At 39.8% G+C, this 22,147-nt stretch overlaps 1 long non-coding RNA gene across 1 annotated transcript; it reads left to right on the forward strand.

Moving 5' to 3' along the window:
- The first annotated feature begins 1,435 nt into the window (after positions 1–1,435).
- Positions 1,436–11,261, forward strand: LOC140483530 (uncharacterized). Its single transcript, XR_011962006.1, has 3 exons — positions 1,436–1,652; positions 6,122–6,235; positions 8,126–11,261. It is a non-coding gene; the product is annotated as an uncharacterized lncRNA (long non-coding RNA).
- Positions 11,262–22,147: the final 10,886 nt, after the last annotated feature.

Below are 22,147 nucleotides of genomic sequence, written 5' to 3' on the forward strand. Positions count from 1 at the left end.
AGGTGGATGAAGTCTGGAACAGTGGAAGTGATAGATAGTCCCAGCAAGAGGACAAGGCCCCTGAAGACTAACACTAGCAAGATGTAGAACACACCCAGGGCACTCTCCTGACTAAGCACACCTGTAGCCTATGGACCCTGAACAATATTGGCGCTCACTAAGTATCATTCCATTGTTTGTTATCAAACTTAGTGACAAAATAGAAATGACTGACAGACTACCAACACAAAGGAAGAAACCTGAAGAAGATGGAGTTTTGTAATATTAATTGAGCCTTTCCTCCCTGTTATGTGTAATGATCACTTTAAATACTTAGGATATCTGACTACTTTTAAAAATTTTAATATTTTACTAACTCAATAATCAATACAGGGATCACTGTCACCATTTTAGAGATTAAAGTGGGTGGAGATTTGTTTTGCCCTGTTCTGAACATGTCTGATATTTTGGAAGTTATGATGGATAATTTTGTTAAAATTGTATTCTGAAGAGCATATTAAATGGCCAAATGTTGGGATTTGGATTTCATAACTTTGACTGCTTAATTTAATTAGATGACTATCTCTTCAAAATTCATCAAAAAAAATAGAGAACACACAAGCAGTGGATCGGGGACTCAAAGCATTCCTTCTTGGGTCTTTTGCTGTGGCGAATATTATCAGCATCTGAATTATGGTATATGTGCATTGAGTTATAATTGACATTTTAAAGCTTCCCTGTGAATGTTATTTTACAATGAAACATAGCAACGTTCGACTAAAACTAAGTCAACTCAATTATATTTCTTTGTGGTTAAAGTTAGGAATAGCGTTCTGAGCTACTGAACCCTGTGGAAGCAGTAAATGATAACATTGCTCCGATTAAATTATGTCTCATTTACATTAGTTAACTTGCAAATTAATATGTTTATCCCTTTACAAGTTACCCGCACTATATTAATGAGAATATATTAAACTGGCAAGGAATACAAACTCTTTGTGACTTTATATAAATTTCTAACTGGTTTGTACACGGGTAGATTTTTCCCCTAAGGGAAGCACTACCCGAAGCACTGTTTAGCTCCGCGCTCCCACGGGCCCAGTGTGGGCCTTGTGAAACAGCCAAATATTTATCTGAAAAAATGTTACCAGTACAGTTGTTTAAATGAATTTCTCTGTTGGAAAATCTTACTGTCGAACCAGTTATTTCGTTTCTAAAAGTGCGCAAGAATACCTCTGTGCACGCCTTTTAATGAGTGAATAGAGATTAGCATGCAACATTATACCCAGGTAGAACGCTGCTAGAAGTTCGCTACTTTCTGAGACATTTAGAAACGTTGTTTCTTCTTTCCAATATATTTGCTATTGATAAACACAACGGTGTGTCAGCCCTCTGAAAGTTTAGATTGACGACTTCCTGTTTCTGGGATGTTGTAAAAACTCAGGACATTATTGCTGGAGAGGGGAGCAGCGGGTTCAGTGCTTAAACCCTTTGATAAATATCATCAAATAACTGCGGCAAGGAATAGGTATCTTACTCCCACTGCAAGCGAGCGGGAGTGGCGGAGATATCGACGGGAGGGCTTATGCTCAGTGAAGGACAGAAGCAGCGAACAATCAATGCGCTCGCCAGTTTACCTCAAAGATTGACACTTAAAATGGCTTCAGAGTTTTGTAAGTAATCTGCTGTTAATGTATGGGCGGCCTGTTACTGTAAAACTGAGCTCGGCGCTGCCCTTCCCCATTCCCAGCCCGATGCCAAGCTAGAAAATCCTCAAATTGGGTGACACTGAAAGAGGCAATCCTGGTCAAAGTGAGGGAATGAAACAATATGCCAGCTGCTGATACAAAGCCTTTAAGACGTCCCGAGCTAAACGACAGCAAGTCAAGGCTACATTAAAACTAAGATGAATTCTTCCATCAATAACCCGGGGAATTTGTTTCAAATTCGGAATTCTGTGTCAGGGACCATCCGGCGTGTCTGCGATGTATTTATAAATAGTTTTCACCGTTATCTCAGCAGGATGAGTTCCAACCACCTCTCTTCAAACACACCACCGTGCTCCGAGTCGGTTGATGTGGTGCCTCAGCGCCCGAGAACGTGATCACGGGATCAATGGCGCAAAAGGGAATGGGTGGAAAAAGATCAGAGAGAAAGGGCCACATTTATATATTTCAAGTCCCTAGTGTAGACTCAAAACAAAAACAAGCCAGCACAGAACTTCTCTCTCCGGTAAACAAAAGAATAGGAATGGAAGTGTGATGTTTAATTGTTCTTTGCAAGGGAATGCTGCTTGTTATCTTACATTAGGCAATTTACTTAATTACTGAACATTGCCAACATGAAACTCATGCCTCACAAGGATACGCTTAGTACCATCTTAGTATAACAACGCCATGTTTAACGAAATTTCATGTTAGCAAATTACCAGATCCAGTATATTGTTTTAGAAATAACAGCGTTCACTTTGGTGCCTTTGGTTAAATTTACTGTCAGCTTTATAATAGCATCAGAATCACCTGAAACTGTCATTGTTTTGACAGCAATGGGAAGGGCAGTGATACTTGGATCTGTGTCCCTCGACTTTATTGCACAAACTTTGCCTTTTTATTTGAAGGTCTGGTTTGCTAGTTCCTTGACCACCTCTTCATTATATATTTTGCGGACTTCGCTTCAGAGACTTGGAGTTGTCAGGTTACACTCTAAGCACCATTTCCAATTTCTTTCGGGCTTGTTTGAATCCCTCAGTGGTCACACGCGGTTACTTTACTGCTCTCCGTCTTTATTTTGTTTAAAACAGTCTGCTAACTTAGTATTTTTATTCTTGCTCTAACATCACATCGCGCAAAGGGGCACACTGTAGCTAAACCCTTATAAACTTTCAGTCCCATGAGACCAAGAGAATATTTGTAATGCAGAGTAGGGAACAGTTGGTTACAGAAATACTCCATACGGCGGCGTCCAGGATGTGCAGGAGCCTGTAACAATACATTCAAGAACTAGTTTCAAGGACTGAGAGTTGAATTTGTCGATTGTTCTACTTCCACACACAGCCAACCCATTTTACATTTGATAGGTGTTAGTCCAGCCGGAAGTTTGGAACATTTGTCTTTGAAAGCAGCAATGTTTATACAGTTCAGAGGCAGGGCTGAACACCTTCGCGCTTGTGTGCAGTTACCTGGTACAACAGAGTGTAATGGTTCCCTTTACTATCTTTAGCGTTTTGGACAAACGTCCACCAGTTCCTGGATATATTTAAACCGTGATTACAGAGAACGACGGAATAAGTCCTCAGCTCTAAACTATAGTTTTACTTTGGAATTATGAGGTTACTCACATTAACCACAATCATGATAAATACCTGTATGCAAAATGAAGCTTCAAACAATTCAAAAATCCGCGAGAAATCTCATATTTATTACATGTTGCCAGTGGATCTTCCGATAGTCCTTGCGTGGTGTTTGCATATTTTACTGGGTCATCAGTATGTGGGACATTTAGTACAGTCATAGATCAGGCCTTTCATCTTTAACTACCCTATACTTCTGATGGATTTGATCTGTCACATCGAGATTTTCAATTACTCGATTTCCCCTCCACAGCCACCTTTTCTCAAAAAAAAACCCCAAGGTTTTATTTTATTTGAAACAGTTTGGATCAAAATAACATTTCATAAGATGCCATCTGCAATGGCTTCTGATGACCCTTCCCAACCATCAACACAATTACTTAGTTCATTCGGGTACTTTCAGACCATTCAAATGGTAGCAAAGCACAGCCTTGTCACTCCCACCCACCATGAGAAACATCACAATGTTCTTACTGATTGCTCTTGCTGATGCAATCCTGTACTTTCTACCATAGTGACGGTGCTTTTGGTTAAGGTGTAACAACCAAGTATAGATTCCTTTGCCACCTTTTGTCCATCACTTCATTTCACTATAAATCATAACGTTTATTTTACAATTTTAATCTTGACGTTATTATGCAAGTAAAATCATGCTGCAGTATTGGCAACTTGAAAGGAAAATTCGGCATATATAAACATGATTTACTGGTGATGTAATAATTTCTCTCGGATAGTTTAAATAAACACATTAGCAAAAGAATTTCAGACATGCCCAGATGCACATTGAAGTTGACTGGCATGAAGCAGGGTTTGAAAAGTGGTGAAACATCTCACTATTTAATACATGTCTTTGCTCCCATACCGTGTAAATTACAGGATAATAGTGTGCAGACGATAGCAGGCTCTGTTTATACAATCTATTTCTTCACACAAGTTCCCATTGCTTTTTGTAGCCTTTGCTGTATGTGGTGGTTCTCTGATCCTGCTGACCTCAGCCATGTGTTTTCACTTTTTGTTCTGATCTCAATTCCATGACCAGCGGGGAATGAAATACAAATTGAATAGTAGCCATTCAAAGGCTAGTCTTTTCAAACTGCTTTTAAGTCTTCTTTGTCTTGTCTATGAAGCAATAGTCTAGAACTAAATGCGATGGACTTTACAGACTCAATTACCACAGCTGTTAATGTACACGCTATAGCGAAGGAACATCACTCTCGAACGCAATCGCACTATATGGTATATACAAAAGAACAAATAGCCTGTAGATTGTTTCATTAAACTCGGGGCTACCTTACCTTTCAATCTCACCTCCATTTCGGCATTTTACGTTCGAAAAAAGTACTTTTATTTGCTTTGGTGTAAACTGGATGCGTCTGTCGTAGTTAATTCTCCTCCTCTCCCCTTTTGCAGTTGTAACATGTTAATCGAAACTTAAGGCAAAACTAGCAACAGTAATTTTCAAAAAGTCGCACCCCGCAAAAACGAAATAACATAGAACCAATAATGGTCAAAGTCAGTGTATTTTTGCGGGTGACATTATATTAGTGTTACAGATGTATCTTCGTGAGCTCCCCCCCCCCCCCCCCCCCCCATGGAGAACTGCTTTGCGTGTTATACAAGAGGCAGGGTTTGTTTATTCAGCTTCTTTCCTGGAAGGGCAGCTTGGAGAAGTTAAAACATTCTTTATGTTCACTGCAGGCATGGTTTTTCTCTTTCCCCCCACCCCACCCCCAGTTCTTCAGTTCTGGTAAGGAGCTTGTAAACGAACAAACACTGACATTTACCCACGGTTGTTGGAAATACTGAAATAACAATATTTCTAAACGCTAGCAGTACAGAAAAGGCAGCCGCCTTTCTCTCAGCAGGGAGTTTGGTACGATTCGCTTCATTACAAACGTCGAATGGAGTTGCTCCGAATCAAACAGCTCAAGTTACTGCTAAATCCATGACACTCTTTTGAACTGCTCTGAAGAAACGATGCTCGAAATTATTAACCACGAAACGAAAGCGCTGGTTTATTTTGAGTAAAATTCTCCCATAGCCTAAGAAGTCTCCTTTAAGGATGTGAATGTGCACAGGATTGAGGGAAGAATTTCCGAAGATGAAGATGATAGTGCGAAATAATTTAAATTTGTTGATCAGATTAGTATAGAGGCAAACATGCAGCCATATGTGCGGTTGTAACCTGAGCTGATTAACGTAACGAATAACGAAGGGGTTATGACAGTCACTAAGATGTGCAGCTAATGTTTGGAAAGCCCACAGGCTTAACTTTAAAATTTCATGCAATTGTTTCTTCTGCACAACAGTCATGTAAACTTCCCTTGGTTTATGTAGCCTGGTTTTCATTGCTTTAGCTTTGCAAGGTTTGCTTTTGTTTAGTTTATTAGCCCAGAGGGATACCCAAACTAAACATCTGGGATGAATATTTTGGAGTCGGATTTCGCAGTTATCTAACAACATTATTCAAACCCACTGGAAGCTGCACAGCTTTATGAACCAGTTTACTACAGAATTGTGGCATTGAATTGGGGTGGGGGGGGGGGTGGTTCTTGTAAACTAAATGATCTATACTGAAACTATATTCATGCACAGAGTACCGTTGCACTTTGGACAGTTTGGCCGGAAGGTCGCAGAGTAAATTGTGATTGGGGAAATTGCACCTTGAAAATCAAATTTCAAATCGCTGGGTGTGATTTATGTCTATCCATGTCAAAATCTCGTCTTTTACACGTAAATGCCTAAATATACAGGCACGTACTGTTTATGCTGTCTCCTGTATTTGCCTTGCAGAGAAAACACAAACCATTGCAAATTAGCTGTATCGCCATGCTCATGTTCAAAAGCAGATGGTGCGACTGAAATAATGAAATTGTAATTGAACAAGATTTTCTGAATTTCCCCAAGGTAAATGTTTTATTTTAATTGTCATGCGCTTCCGGTGTTGTTTCTTCCGCTAGATAATTGTGCCAGTTCATCAACTGAGAGGGACCTGCACTGTCCCAGTTCCAGTTCTTAAAGGTCTAAAGTGATGTGCCACAGCCCCCCATCTCCCAACCTTCCAATGTGTGGGCTTGTTTTCAGCAAAGAAAGGGCAGTGCCCTCTGTGGGAGAAATTAAGTCTTTAGCGTGGTCTGCAAATTTTAAATAGTCCATGCAGATTCTTAACTGGAGGGGTGTCGTCAAACACTGAGCGACGTATGTCCTGAATATGAAATCAAGTTATTTGGAAACAATTTGGTAATTAACTCTCGTTTCAATGCTCACTCAGAAATAACGACATATCAGAGCACGAATGCGCGATACATAATGAATTTTAAATTTAATTTTAAAACCCTGCAATTTAAAATTAGTTTAATGGCAAATATGTAATCACAATCGATTTTTATTTCAAATATCCACCTGGTTTACTAATGTTCTGTATAGAAAAAATCTGTTGTCCTTACCTGGTCTGGTCTTGATGTAAATCCAAACCCAAATCAATATATTATACTGTGATAGAAAAGTCAACATGAAGGCGTCAATCTTACTCGTGGACTTTAAATAGACAGGCGCTTTGACTTCGAATGGATACAATGCACAACTGCATATGAGATGGGAATGAAACAATTAGTAACAGAGGACTTTCATGCAATGGAATAACTTTACAGTAAACTGGTTGGTAAGGCCAGATTTGTTGATTCCATTGGTTCAATATAACCAGTAAAAACCCTACTCGTTCATTACTGTCCTTCAGGGAAGGAGATCTGCCAGTCTTACCGGGTCTGGCCTGTATGTGACTCCAGACCCACAGCGATTTGGTTGAATCTTAAACTCCCTCGGAAATGTCTTAGCAAGCTACTCAATGACAAAAAGATGGGCACAAATGCTGGCTTAGGTAGTCATTCCCACATCCAATAATTTTTTTAAAAAAGGCTTACTTATTCCTGATTAGGAAGATGCTGATAAAGTAAATTCTGACACTATTGTGCGTTAAGAGACTATCCCAAGGAACGCAGAAACAGGACAGTCCATTGATGCTCGATTACATCGGGACTCGTCAGTATATGAACTCCTCTTCTGTGTTCCTTAAATTCTTTAAAGCCTTTACCTGACACAATTTCGTCTAACAATCATTTCACGTCTGGAACCTGAATTCACTCCAGATTGAACGAACGGCTCCTATTCTACAAGGATACAATGATTTTCTAAAATCGAGGTTTAGAATTAAATTTATCATTGCAAATGTGGTGATTTCGTTAAGTAAACGAAACCTTTAGGTATTGTCACTGAACTGGCAACCTAGAAATCCAGATTCACTTTCTGGGAACACGGGTTCGAGTCTCGCCATGATACATCGTGAAATCTAAATTTAGTTTTAAAACCCTGCAATTTAAAGCAAGTTTAATGGCAAATATGTAATCACAATCGATTTTCATTTCAAAAGTCCACCTGGTTTACTAATGTTCTGTATGGAAAAAATCTGCTGTCCTGAGCTGGTCTGGCCTTAATGTAAATCCAAACCCAAATCAATGCAGCCCTCTGAAACTGCTCGGCTATTCTGTTCTAGGGCAACCAGAAGTGGGCAACAAATTCTAATCTTCCCAATAGCACCTACAACTCATGTTTTTAAAATATTTTTAGAAGTCTTCTGATGTAGAATTCTGGATACCTTAAGCACGGTTCGGTGCTAAGGTAACAGCGGGTGATCTAAGGCAAAAGTGCTGGGATCCAAATTAAGTGATTTAGTGATTCATGACAACAGTTATCACACGGGTTCTTCCAAATGTTTACTTACAATTGTCTGTTCTTCCACAGGAATCCCCTCACTCCCCCGTCACTGACATACGGCATTATGCATAAAGTGGACTGAGCAGAAAGCTTTTTAAACGTTAAGGAATGCATTGGAGATGATATTGGATCGCACGGTGTTCGCCTGATCTCTGCCAGCTGTTGGCAAAATGTCACGGTAACAGATTGCCATGACATTCAAGGCTCAAGGCTATGGGCCTAGTCCAAGAAAGTGGGACCAATGTTGATCGTAATATTTTGGTGGTACATTTGGATGGGCCAATAGCGTCTTCTGTATTGTATGATTCCTTGAGTTAGATAACTGATAACATATAATTATATACTACGTTATACAGTCTCTGTTTATAAGTTATCTTCAAAATACACATAAATATACAGAGGATACTTCCCACTTAGTCTCCAACCACACATCTAACTTGCCCCTATCCTCAAAAAAACCACAGCTAGGAAAGGGGTTACAGCTTCACTGTCTTCAATGGTTTGGTAAAATAACAAATGGCTAACATTGAGTGCATTGCAGTTATGTGAGAATCGCAATCAATCAAATTGCTTATTTATCCCGTGTACTGGTTGTAATTTTTGAACATTTCAATGGCGTCAAATAAGGAAAGGTGACTATTCACGACTCATACGGCAGACTTCTTCATTTAGTTACTACTCTTTTGACTGTTTCAACTCTTTCCTTAAACTTCATTCCAGATTTTCTTATATCTTTCGTTTTCATGGCCTCTCAAAATATACGTTTTCTGTATCGCTGTACACATCCATCCCGTCAAGCTAGTTATCTAACTCGCCAACTTACTGAGTTCTCTGAGATGTTTCCTTTTTCTGGGGGAGAAAGAACAATGCAAGTTGCTATCTTTGTTTCTCTAACCTTAATTGTGCAAGTTTCTTATACCTCTGCCCATTCAGAACTAAGAAATAAGGTATTGGGGCTTTATTCTATACTCAAGTCATACAAATGATATAGAAGATGGGTTAATGATACAGAAGATGGTATTAGTAATAACATTAGCAAATTTGCTAATGATACTAAGTTGGGTGGCAGGGTGAAATGTGAGGAGGATGTTAGGAGATTACAGGGTGACCTGGACAGGTTAGGTGAGTGGTCAGAGGCATGGCAGATGCAGTTTAATGTGGATAAATGTATGGTTATCCACTTTGGTGGCAAGAACAGGAAGGCAGATTACTACCTAAATGGCATGCAGGTACAGCAGGTAATGAAGAAGGCTAATAGCATGCTGGCCTTCATAACAAGAGGGATCGAGTATAGAAGCAAAGAGGTTCTTCTGCAGCTGTACAGGGCCTTGGTGAGACCACACCTGGAGTACTGTGTGCAGTTCTGGTCTCCAAATTTGAGGAAAGACATTCTGGCTATTGAGGGAGTGCAGCTTGGGTTCACGAGGTCAAATTCTGGAATGGCGGGACTACCTTACACTGAAAGACTGGAGCGACTGGGCTTGTATACCCTTGAGTTTAGAAGGCTGAGAGAGGATCTGATTGAGAGATATAAGATTATTAAAGGATTGGACACTCTGGAGGCAGGAGACATGTTTCTGCTGATGGGCGAGTGCTGAACCAGAGGACACAGCTTAAAAATACTGGTAGACCATTTAGGACAGAGATGAGGAGAAACTTCTTCACCCAGAGAGTGGTGGCTGTGTGGAATGCTCTGCCCCAGCGGGCAGTGGAGGCCCAGTCTCTGGATTCATTTAAGAAAGAGTTGGATAGAGCTCTCAAAGATAATGGAATCAAGGGTTATGAAGATAAGGCAGGAACAGGAAGCTGATTAAGGATGATCAGACATGATCATATTGAATGGTGGTGCAGACTCGAAGGGCCGAATGGCCTACTCCTGCACCTACTGTCTATTGTCTAAATGCAAGTTATTATTGTGCGAGATGCCTTTTTTTCCACTGACCATAATGTTATTGATCCTAAGCACCTACAACAAGAAAGACATTTCATTTCGCAAAAGACAACACAAATTGCGACTCGTTCCCTTGAGGCGGAGAGCAGTTGCCTTAATTTGAAGCTGTCTCCCTTCTCCACTATCTGAGTATGTCGCTAGTTTTATTCACCAAATTAAAGGACACCAATAAGTGAATGAAATGATCATGATTTAATATTTGTGAGGTAGCTTCAATCGTTATTACTTCGGCCAGAAATCCCAGGCTGTCCAAAATTAGATAGAGAACGTCTGGTTCAGAAAACGCCAAAGTGTTTTTACGACTCTGCATAAAAAAAAGCTTGGTTCTGAAGTCGTACTCGTTGCAGGTTTTATAGATCCTGTAACAGTGATGATCTAAAAAAGGCTGGGTTAGTGCACTCGGTTATTGGAGGATTTTAGAGATACGTCTGTTTACATTAAGTGTACTTGAACTTTTATTGCCTTGTTTGCTGACTGCCTTGCTTCAGGGAGAAAATCAGTCAAGCAGCTGATGGTAAGAAAAAATATGTGGGCGAGGATTTACTGCAATGAAATCTGGTAAATCAGTAACGGATTGCATTAGTCATTTTACTTCGCGTCTTTTATTGATAAACGAGGGTTTTACTGTGGAAATACCACAGTCCGTGACTGCTCAAGATGTCACACTCCTGCTCTGAACGATTTGGCACATCTGCCTGGGTCAGTAACATCGCACACTTGTGTTTTATATACTGGGGACTTGTTGGCTGATATGGTGGCACCGCCGCTATTGGCATTATCAAATCGGCAGGATTTTACTAGTACAATCACTTTCTGGTATTTAAAAAAAACACACACACACTTAGACTTCACCGATAGAACAAGACCGATAGGATCTGTGAGATTAGGCAATGTCATCATGTGATAGCATCCATCAAGTGCACTTTATAGAGAAAGCAGAATTTATGGCATGTTTCAAATACTCACCACACGAACCCAAACACTGATGAAAGAAATCATAAGACAATTTCCAATGTATTTCTACAAAATAGGGACTGTCTCCGATTCTCTTTGTGTAATGAGTTGGTATTCATTAAAACTCACCGTTTATGACGTCAAGGTTTGAAAATATTTTCTCTATCGGGTATAGTCCAAGTACTAGTCACCTGCACATGATCTTCTGCAATCCCGTGTTTCGCATACCTTGGATCGGAAATCTGGTCTGATCTTGATAATGAGCAATTTTCATTTTATTCTCGCGTTTTAGGACATGTGGAGTATAATACAGATCGTTACAAAATACAGAACACTTTATAATCTGAAATTGAGACTCGCACTGAACATGTGTTCTAAAGCTGTGATATTTTAGTTCAAAGTACTAATATTAATGAAGAAATCTTTATCATTTATTTTGATTACTCATACGATTTCATGCAAACTTAATTTTTTTTCTTCTATTCGTGAGATGCGAGCGTCGCTGGCTGTGCCAACATTTATTTCCCATTCCTAGGTGTTGAGTTACTTTCTTGAATGCTGCATTCCATGTGCTATAGCCAGACAATGTCATCAGAGAGGGACTGCCAGCTTTTTGACCCAGCTACCTGGAAGAAACAACAATATGTTGCAAAGTCAGGACGGTGACTGGTTTGGAAAGGAACTTGTAGATGGTGGTGTTTTTCTGTTGTCCTTGCCCTGTGAGATGGTGGTTTTCGTTGATTTGGATGGTGCTATCTGTGTAGTCCTGGTGAATTTCCACTGCGTATCTTGTTGATGGTACAGACTGCTGCTACAGGGTATCAGTGGATGTGGTGCCAATCCAGCAGGCTGCTTTGTCCTTATTGAGTGTTGCTGCTGCTGCATTCATTCAAACAGATAGGAGTATTCTGTCACAGACCTTCCTGACTTGTGCCTTGTAGGGTCCGGAATTGAGTTACTTGCGCAGGATGCCTAGTCCCGCGACCTACTCAGAAACTGTAGCATTTATAAGATTAGTTCAGTTCAGTGTCTGGTTAATGATAGCTTCCAGGATGTTGACATTGGGGGATTCAGCCATATTGATGCTATTGAACTTCGCGTACAAATGAATACATTATGTCTTGCGAGAGATGGCCATTGCCTCCCACTTGTGTGGCACAAATATTATTTGGAATTTATCAGCCCAAACTTCAATATTGTCCAGGTCATGCTGCAGATGGATATTTCAAAAACAAATTATATCTGTTCTGCTGTTTGCAGAAAATAGGAACTCTGTTTCTTTGTAGAGTAGCAGTAATCCCCAGGGCTATGCTCAGTTTGCTTGTCACAGCGCTGTAACAGTGAGCGTGGGTCTTCAGTGGTCCTGGCTATGAGGCACAATCCCTTTAACAGCTTCGATAGCCATTAAGGCAAACTGAAAGAGCCAAGTGCACAAGAGCGACTGAAAGTATATAACCACCAGCAGAAAGGTGTCCCTGGGAAAGAAATGTATTTCTGGCGTTTTAGTTAACTCTGATTTTTTTTCATGTGAAAATTATGAATTCCGCGTCCCCTCCATTATAAAAGTTTTGCCCGTTGCTTATTTGGGAAATTAGCAAATTAAGCATTTGATTAGCCCAGAGAGCTACATCGCCCTCTGGTAAGTCAGACCAGCTCACTAAATAAAGGCGTTATCTCCAATTCGGAGATTGGCAGTTTCGTAATGCAGTTAAAGGCGTAGCACTCTGGCAGGGGAGAGCTTCATTCTTCATAAAGTTCATGCTCTTTCAGGAAACGTTTCTCCGATTTTGGATCCCTTCTGCAGCTCTGATGAATGTAGGTGTTGACATAGCACGGAGGGCAGCTCCCCCCGACCCCCCCGCGCCCCGGAAAGATTTAGAAGGGTACGGGAACAGGACCTCTGACGTCAGATAAAAAAGGATGGTAAGAGTTATGGAAATAGACTGTCATAGCTGCCACCTCACAGAATCTCCTACAGTGTGGAAGCAGGCCATTCGACCCATCGAGTCCACACTGCCCTTCTGAAGAGCAATCCACCCACCCAACACACACACACACACCTATCCCTGTAACCCTACATTTCCATGGCGAATCCACCTAACCTGCGCATCTCTGGACACTATGGCCAAACCTAGCCAACAGCAGAAGGAACGAAGGTCAGTTCAAGGTATTAACACAAACATAATGGATCCCAGCATTGCTTTGCCGATGCTATCTTTCTGCCCAAGTTAAGTCTTGGAGGTAAGGGCAAGAAAGATTGATTAACACACATGTTCTGATTGAACTTCTGCATGAAATAATATAGACTAGGAAACAGCAAACATCTCTACAGATTCAGGGCTACAGAGTTGCTCTGTCTACTGGTCAGCAACACATGAGTTAATACTATTACATTACCAGTTACAAGGAGCTATTTCTTTCCATTTGGAAGGAGTAGGTCCCTTCCAATAACAATCTGATAAATGCTGACAAGAGTGGAATAGATGGTGCTTGGAGTATCACCATTCAATCCCTATCCTATATCTAAAACAGGCATCATCCAATGTCGCTGGCAAAAACAATCAGTACAAATTTATAGCTTCAGCATGGTTAAAACCAGTGAAGTTATCAACACAGCTTTCAAGTTTTCAAAGGTACTTTGATGTCCTTGAATTCACTCAAAATTTCTGCCTTTGTTACAAATACTATAACAGCACTGAATTTCGGAATAAACTTGCAACAAAATCTACTCATGCCAACATATCGCAAAATTTTGCATTTTGTCCTTGGCACCAGAAATTCCAAACTCGCCCTCTCCTACACTCCTCTGGGTAATACTTGGCCGTGTTGCAAAATTGCAGAAATAAGTCACTTTTCCTTGGCAAATTCACTCCTGAAGAAGGGTTCATGCCCGAAACGTCGATTCTCCTGCTCCTTGGATGCTGCCTGACCTGCTGCACTTTTCCAGCAACACATTTTCAGCTCTGGTCTCCAGCATCTGCAGTCCTCACTTTCTCCGAGCAAATTCACTCTTAGTCAGGATTTAGAACCAAACTGGCTTTTTGTAGCCAATAGAATAGCTCATTCAAGTGGTGTCAATGTTCTTCCCCGTTTGGACTAAAATCAACCAAAGGACTGATGTAAATCACACAGTTATTTGTTTTGAAGAAATGTCCATTATCATTAAATGATACTGATTCCTATTCCAGGTTTAAGGCAGGGCTCCTACACAACTTGTAAATATGCTGAAAACCAGTCCTTTAAAACTTATATTGAAATTAAAGGCACAGATTTAGTTGACGGTAGGAGTGACATGTAGAGTATGTCCGGCAAAATGTTACCACATTTGTAAGTAATCCTAACCATAAAATTATTACAATATTTGAGCTTTTACTAATAAGTAAGTGACCTACAATTGAAATTTCGTGAGCCACTTGTAAAAGGTTGCTATGATATTCAGATGGAACTGCTACCTAATGGATCAGTCCCATTCCTCGTCGCTTAATATTTGAGGTGGTCTTCATTTCCTCATTTATACTTTGCTTTTCAAATAATAATGCTCAGGTATTGTCTCTCATCCAATATCTGAGTACACTCTTTGGTATGACTTGAAATGATGACAATCCAGTCAGAAAACAATCCAGAGTGTCCTCCTGTAGCTTATCCTTTCCATTTACCTCCACTAGTTGTTCCTTCCCCCTTAGCCAATATTCTTGAACCTGAAATGTAATTTCCCAAATAAAATCAATTCCTCATCTTAGAATTCAGAACTTCAATCACAAATTCTTCATTTGTCTAGTTACTCCTTAATCTAACAGTGTAATAAGACTCATTTGTAAGCTTTATGAATACCTCTAATTTATATTTTATTTTTCATTAACCCTTCTAGAAGTTAAATTGCATCATCAGTCAGCATCAGTAACTGACTTGTTCCACTGTCTCTCAAGTTTGTTATTGGGTTAACTCCTGATTCAAACCATAGTGAAATAACTGCCTTTTTGAGATAAAATACTGACAATTTCCAGTGATCTGATACTCTTTGTAAATTTCCAGAGAAAAGTTCTTATGATTGTTCAAAGTCATTGCTTCTTTCATTGTATTTTCTAAGAAACCATGCTCTCTCTATGTTCCTGCCAATACTTTTTTCTCTACGTATTTCCTTTCCTGATTTCTCCTTTTCTTAAAATTTCTTGAACATTCCTACTACTATAATCAGTCTCCCGTCAGTGTTCCCATAAGCCCTGAAACTTCACAGCCAGTCTGTGGTTCAGTGCATGCTGATTGAGCAATCTGCCAATGCATTGACATCTGGTTTCGGAAGTCATTGCTGTGTACGGATCTTGAAAAATATAATTAGATGAAGTATTGCTTCCCATTTAAATTCCAGCAATTGGTTTTGGTATGTCCAGTCTTAATACAATGGAAACATGTTTCTTTTCTTATATCATATTTTTGTTCTAGACTTTCTCCTTTATTATTTTGACAACATTTTGTTTGTTTTCTGAAACTATCCACTAGATTTTTTAATTCCTACAATTTTTCTGTGGATTTCCATATGGCTACTTCCCAGTGAAATGATGTATTTGAGATACCATAGGTGTCTTCCAAAGCCGCTGCTTCCCTGATCTTGATTGCTTGATGTTCACCTAAACAAGCTTTTAAGTTTGCAGGAATACTATTTCTGAATTCTTCCATGATCACAATTTCCTTTACATTCTCTCAGTTTTTTCTTGAGTTTGAGTGATCTAAACCACTGGCCTGTAGCATTTCTTTCTTCCTTGCAAATTCGACAAATGTTTAATTAGTTTCTTACTTGTGTCCTAAATTTTAATTGATTAGTTTCAGACACAAGCTCATCAGCATTGAGGATTCTCTATTTGACATTTGGATGATCTGCAAATTACTTTTCTGACAAACTGCCAAACATAGTCATAGCTGTGCCTATCAAAACATTTTGGAACATTAAAGACCAAACATCTTTTGGCCACTTCATTTCATTATGATCCCAGCTGATATTATTCCTGGACAACTCAAAACCCAGACTGACATCAGGCTTGATACGTCTTTTTTTATTTCACAAGATAGACTTTTTTTTATTTAGCAAGGCAATCTTTCATTGAAACACAAGGGTGTAATGCGAGTTTGGTTTTTAACAATAAAACAGAAGTTTATTATGCAAAAGAAACAAAGGTAAACCAGAACAAAATAAGCTATTTACATAGGTCACAATTTGAAAGATTCTGAAATACATGGTATAAGTACAATCGCATCTGTCCCAGTGACATCATGTCACAGTACTTGCACATCAAACCATATTTGCTTCTCTGTCACATCTACAGGTTTAACTTTATCATCCTTTCAATTTCAAACCAAGAGAGTTTGGTAGCCTCTTCCTTGATTATTCACACAACTGAGTTTAGACTTTCACAGTTTCAAATAGCCCCTTCAAAATTCTAACCAAACACTTCTGGTTTGAAACTAAAGTCCTTAGGCTGAAGTAACCTGTTGCCTAATTTTCCAAAAATAACTAATTTCTCTCAGAGAAATTACTTCATACATCCAATTTCATGCAGGATTTATGCAAACTGAAACACAAAATCTATAGGATATTTCCCCTAAAGAAAAGATTCTTCTAAACAGCAAGCAAGCCAATGCTTCTCAATATTTACTCTGCTCATTCTTAACACTCTCCTGATACAAACAGGTATACATTGTCATGTCAGTGGCTCCTTTACTCATGCTGCTTGTAGGACAAAAAGTCTCTAGAAGTACTGAAAAGTTAAGTATTAAACCTCTCATTCAACCAAAATAAAATGATATTATATATATAAATAACATGCATTATACCACAATAAGACCATAAAATATACAGTGCAGGAGCAAAAGTAGACCATTCAGCCCATCAAGTCTGCGCTGCCTTTCAATTAGATCATGGCTGATCTGATAATCCACACCTCCACTGTCCTCCCTTTTCCCAATAACCCTTGATTCCCTTAGTGATTAAAAATCTGTCTATTGCAGTCTTGAATGTATTTAATGATCCAACATCAACAACCCTCTCCAGTAGGATATTCCCAGAAAGTTAAAAACTGAGAAATAAGAAAGGAATGATCACCTTATTGGGATTGTATTAAACTCCTCCTAATAGTCAGAGGGAAATTGAGAAACAAACTTGTAAGGAGATCTCAACTATCTGTAGGAATAATAGGGTGGTTATGGGAGGGGATTTTCATTTTTTAGACATCGACTGGGACTGCCATAGTGTTAAGGGTTTAGATGGAGAGGAATTTGTTAAGTGTGTACAAGACAATTTTCTGATTCAGTATGTGGATGTACCTACTAGAGAAGGTGCAAAACTTGACCTACTCTTGAGAAATAAGGAAGGGCAGGTGATTGAGGTGTCAGTGGGGGAGCACTTTGGGGCCAGAGACCATAATTCTATTCGTTTTAAAATAGTGATGGAAAAGGATGGACCAGATCTAAAAGTTGAAATTCTAAATTGGAGGAGGGCTAATTTTGACGGTATTAGGCAAGAACTTTCAAAAATTGATTAGACGCAGATATTTGCAGGTAAAGGGATGGCTGGAAAATGGGAAACCTTCAGAAATGAGATAACAAGAATCCAGAGAAAGTATATTCCTGTCAGGGTGAAAGGAAAGGCTGTTAGGTATAGGGAATGCTGGATGACTAAAGAAATTGAGGGTTTGGTTAAGAAAAAGAAGGAAGCATATGTAAGGTATAGACAGGATAGATCGAGTGAATCCTTAGAAGAGTAGAAAGGAAGTAGTATACTTAAAAGGGAAATCAGGAGGGAAAAAAGAGGACATGACATAGCTTTGGCAAATAAAATTAAGGAGAATCCAACAAGTTTTTACAAATACATTAAGGACAAAAGGGTAACTAGGGAGAGAATAGGGCTCCTCAAAGATCAGCAAGGCAGCCTCTGTGTGGAGCCGCAGAAAATGGGGGAGATACTAAATGAGTACTTTTCATCAGTATTTACTGTGGAAAAGGATATGGAAGATATAGACTGTAGGGAAATAGATGGTGACATCTTGCAAAATGTCCAGATTACAGAGGAGGGAGTGCTGGATGTCTTGAAACGCATAAAGGTGGATAAATCCCCAGGACCTGATCAGGTGTACCCTAGAACTCTGTGGGGAACTAGAGAAGTGATTGCTGGGCCTCTTGCTGAGATATTTATATCATCGATAGCCACAGGTGAGGTGCCAGAAGACCGGAGGTTGGCAATTGTGGTGCCAATATTTAAGAAAGGTGGTAAGGACAAGCCAGGGAACTATAGACCAGTGAGCCTGACGTTGGTGGTGGGCAAGTTGTTGGAGGGAATCCTGAGGGACAGGCTGTACATGTATTTGGAAAGGCAAGGACTGATTAAGGATAGTCAACATGGTTTTGTGCATGGAAAATCATGTCTCACAAACTTGATAGAGCTTTTTGAGGAAGTAACAAAGAGGATTTATGAGGGCAGAGGAGTAGATGTGATCTTTTGGACCTCAGTAAGGCGTTTGACAAGGTTCCCCATGGGAGACTGATTATTAGCAATGTTAGATCTCAAGGAATTCAGGGAGAACTAACCATTTGGATACAGAACTAGCTCTAAGGTAGAAGACAGAGGGTGGTGGTGGAGAGTTGTTTTTCAGACTGGAGGCCTGTGACCAGTGGAGTGCCACAAGGATTGGTGCTGGGTCCTCTACTTTTCATCATTTATATAAATGATTTGGATGCGAGCATAAGAGGTATAGTAAGTAAGTTTGCAGATGACACCAAACTTAGTGGACAGCAAAGAAGATTACCTCAAATTATGACAGGACCTTGATCAGATGTAGCAGATGGAGTTTAATTTAAATAAATATGAGGTGCTACATTTTGGGAAAGCAAATCTTAGCAGGACTTATACACTTAATGGTATGGTCCTAGAGAGTGTTGCTGAAGAAAGAGACCTTGGAGTACAGGTTCATAGCTCCTTGAAAGTAGAGTCACAGGTAGATAGGATAGTGAAGAAGGATTTTGGTATGCTTTCCTTTATTGGTCAGAGTATTGAGTACAGGAGTTGGGAGGTCATGTTGCGGCTGTACAGGACATTGGTTAGGCCACTGTTAGAATATTGCATGCAATTCTGGTCTCCTTCCTATCAGAAAGATGCTGTGAAACTTGAAAGGGTTCAGAAAAGATTTACAAGGATGTTGCCAGGGTTGGAGGATTTAAGCTATACGGAGAGGCTGAACAGGCTGGGTCTATTTTCCTTGGAGCGTCGAAGGCTGAGGAGTGACCTTATGGAGGTTTACAAAATTAGGAGGGGCATGGATAGGATAAATAGATAAAGTCTTTTTCCTGGTGTTCGGGAGTCCAGAACTAGAGGGCATAGGTTTAGGGTGGGAGGGGAAAGATATAAAAGAGATGTGAGGGGCAAAGTTTTCACACAGAGGATGGTACATACATGGAATAAGCTGACAGAGGAAGTGGTGGAGGCTGGTACAATTGCAACATTTAAGAGGCATTTGGATGGGCATATGAATAGGATATGGGCTGGGTGCTGGTAGGTGGGATGAGATTGGGTTGGGATATCTAGTCGGCACGGACCAGTTGAACCATAGGGTTTGTTTCCACGCTGTACATCTCTATGACTCTATGACTGCATAAATCATGGCTTGGATTCTTGAACCTTTGAGCAAATAGAATCCTCCTAAACTCTGTTTAAAGTGAGTGATCCCTTACTCTGAACGTATGCCCTCTGGTCCTGTATGCTCTGCATCTACCTTGTGAAGTCTCCCAAGAAGCTTGTATGTTCCACAAGTCTTCAGTCATTCTGCTATGCTCCATTGTGTTCCAGCCCAACCTGTCCAAATTCTCCTCATAAGAAAATACCTCCATACCTGGAAACAGCCTCGTGAAACTTCTCTGGACTTCCTCCAATGAAAGTATATCCTTAGATAAGAGGCTCAGAACAGTTCACAGTATTCCAGCTGTGGTCTGACTAGTGGATTATATAGTTTTAGCAAGACATAACTATTTTCATTGTCTATTCCCTTTAAAATAAAGGCAACGATTCAGTTGTCTTACCTATTACTCAGGAACCTGCCAGCTTTTGTGATTCATGCTTGAGGGCTCCTAAATCCCTTTCTGCTATGGTTTTCTTCAATCTTTTCCCTTTTATAGAATATTCAGCTCTTCTATTCTTCTTGCCCCCATAATCTCACATTTTTGCACATTCTATACTATCTGCTAGGTTTTTGTACACTCACTTACTTACTCTGCCTATCCTCAATACTTGCCTTCCTACTTATTTTTATGTCATCTGAAAACTTGGCAAGGGTAATTCACTTCCATCTTCTAAGTCATTGATATATATTGTAAGTAACTGTGGCTTTAGCATTGATCCTCAAACCACTCTGTTTTTTACACACTGTCATCCTGAAAATGCCACCTTTGTTCCAACTGTCTATGTTTGACTAGTCAGCCAATCCTCTATCCATGATCATATACTACTTCCAATATGGGCTCTTATCTTACTAAATATCTTCACATCCAGTACCTTATCAAATACCTTTTGGAAATCCAAATAGTACATCTAAGTTCCTCTTTATCCATCCTGCTCAAGGATGCAATCCATCAGACCCAAGGGACTTGTTGGTCTTTAGCTCCATTAGTTTCCATAGTAGTTTTTCCCTAGTGACTGTTATTATTGTGTTTATTTACCATTTAGCCCCTTGATTATTTAGTATTTTCAAAATGGTATTCGTGTCCTCTGCCATGAAGACTCAAGATATTTATTAAACTCCTCAACTATTTCCTGGTTCTCCATTACTAGGTTCTTCAGTGGGCCTATGATCACTTTTCTAGTTTGCTATCATAGTTTAATTCCTACACTTTATTTTTTTCTGGTCATCTTTTGTTGATTAGATTAGATTACTTACAGTGCGGAAACAGGCCCTTCGGCCCAACAAGTCCACACCAACCCGCCGAAGCGCACCCACCCAGACCCATTCCCCTACATTTACCCCTGCACCTAACACTACGGGCAATTTAGCATGGCCAATTCACCTAACCTACACATTTTTTGGACTATGGGAGGAAACCAGAGCACCCGGAGGAAACCCATGCAGACATGGGGAGAATGTGCAAACTCCACACAGAGAGTCGCCTGAGGCGGGAATTGAACCCGGGTCTCTGGCGCTGTGAGGCAGCAGTGCTAACCACTGTGCTACCGTGCCGCCCAGAAATTGTTCTCTATTAGCCAAATAAAACTGATAGCGTCTTAGGATTAGAGAAGGTTCGGGTCATAATATTTCTTAACTCAGTCAGTTTTTGGAGAATTTTAGTGTCTGGTGCCTCTGGGAAAGTTGAGCCTCTGATCATTAAAAATGCTGCGGGTCCACGTGCAGTCAGAAGGATGACTTGTTGCTTAAATACTGTATTCTTTCTACATACTGGGCCCAGTCTTCGACAGCAGGGCCAAATGAGTTAAACTTCCCAAATAGAGGCATGGTGCCAGAAATGCTTACCACAACTCCAAGATGACTGTTGCAAGCGAATTTGACTTTTCAGACTTTCTAAATATTATGGCTTACAACTCATCGTTGCTATGTTGTATGCTTCTTCTTTCAATTTGATGCGAACCTTAACTCCCTTGGTTAACTAGGGTTGGTTTATCCCTTCCCTAGAATCCTTCCACATTAAGATAAATGTTTTCATTTCTAATTGTATCTTACTAATTCTAGCAGCGATGGCCCAAATTTAGATTTCTCATCTTCTAATTCTAAATATTGGTCTTACTTTATCTCAACCTGACAAGATACTGCTTTTACTTCAACCATCAAGTTATCTGCTAACTCTCCCAACTTAGCTTCATTGAAGATTTCAAATAATCCATTATTATATTTTCAATTTCCAGGAATCTCTTATCAACGTTCAAAGCCATCTTCAAAATCTGTGCAAGAAACTTCATCACAGCACAGCTGTCTTATTTCCAGAACTACTCATTTATGTTGTTTCGAACAAAATGCAAGGGTCCCTCTTAATTTCAGTGAATTCAAATTCCATGAATTCTCATTTGTAATGAATCCAGCTGATAGTGCTACTGGACAAGCCAGATCTGGCTTGATAGATCATGTTTTGTTTTCTTAACATCTAACATTTCACTGAAA

This window comes from Chiloscyllium punctatum, chromosome 2, assembly GCF_047496795.1.
Source record: "Chiloscyllium punctatum isolate Juve2018m chromosome 2, sChiPun1.3, whole genome shotgun sequence".
Classification (NCBI taxonomy): domain Eukaryota; kingdom Metazoa; phylum Chordata; class Chondrichthyes; order Orectolobiformes; family Hemiscylliidae; genus Chiloscyllium; species Chiloscyllium punctatum.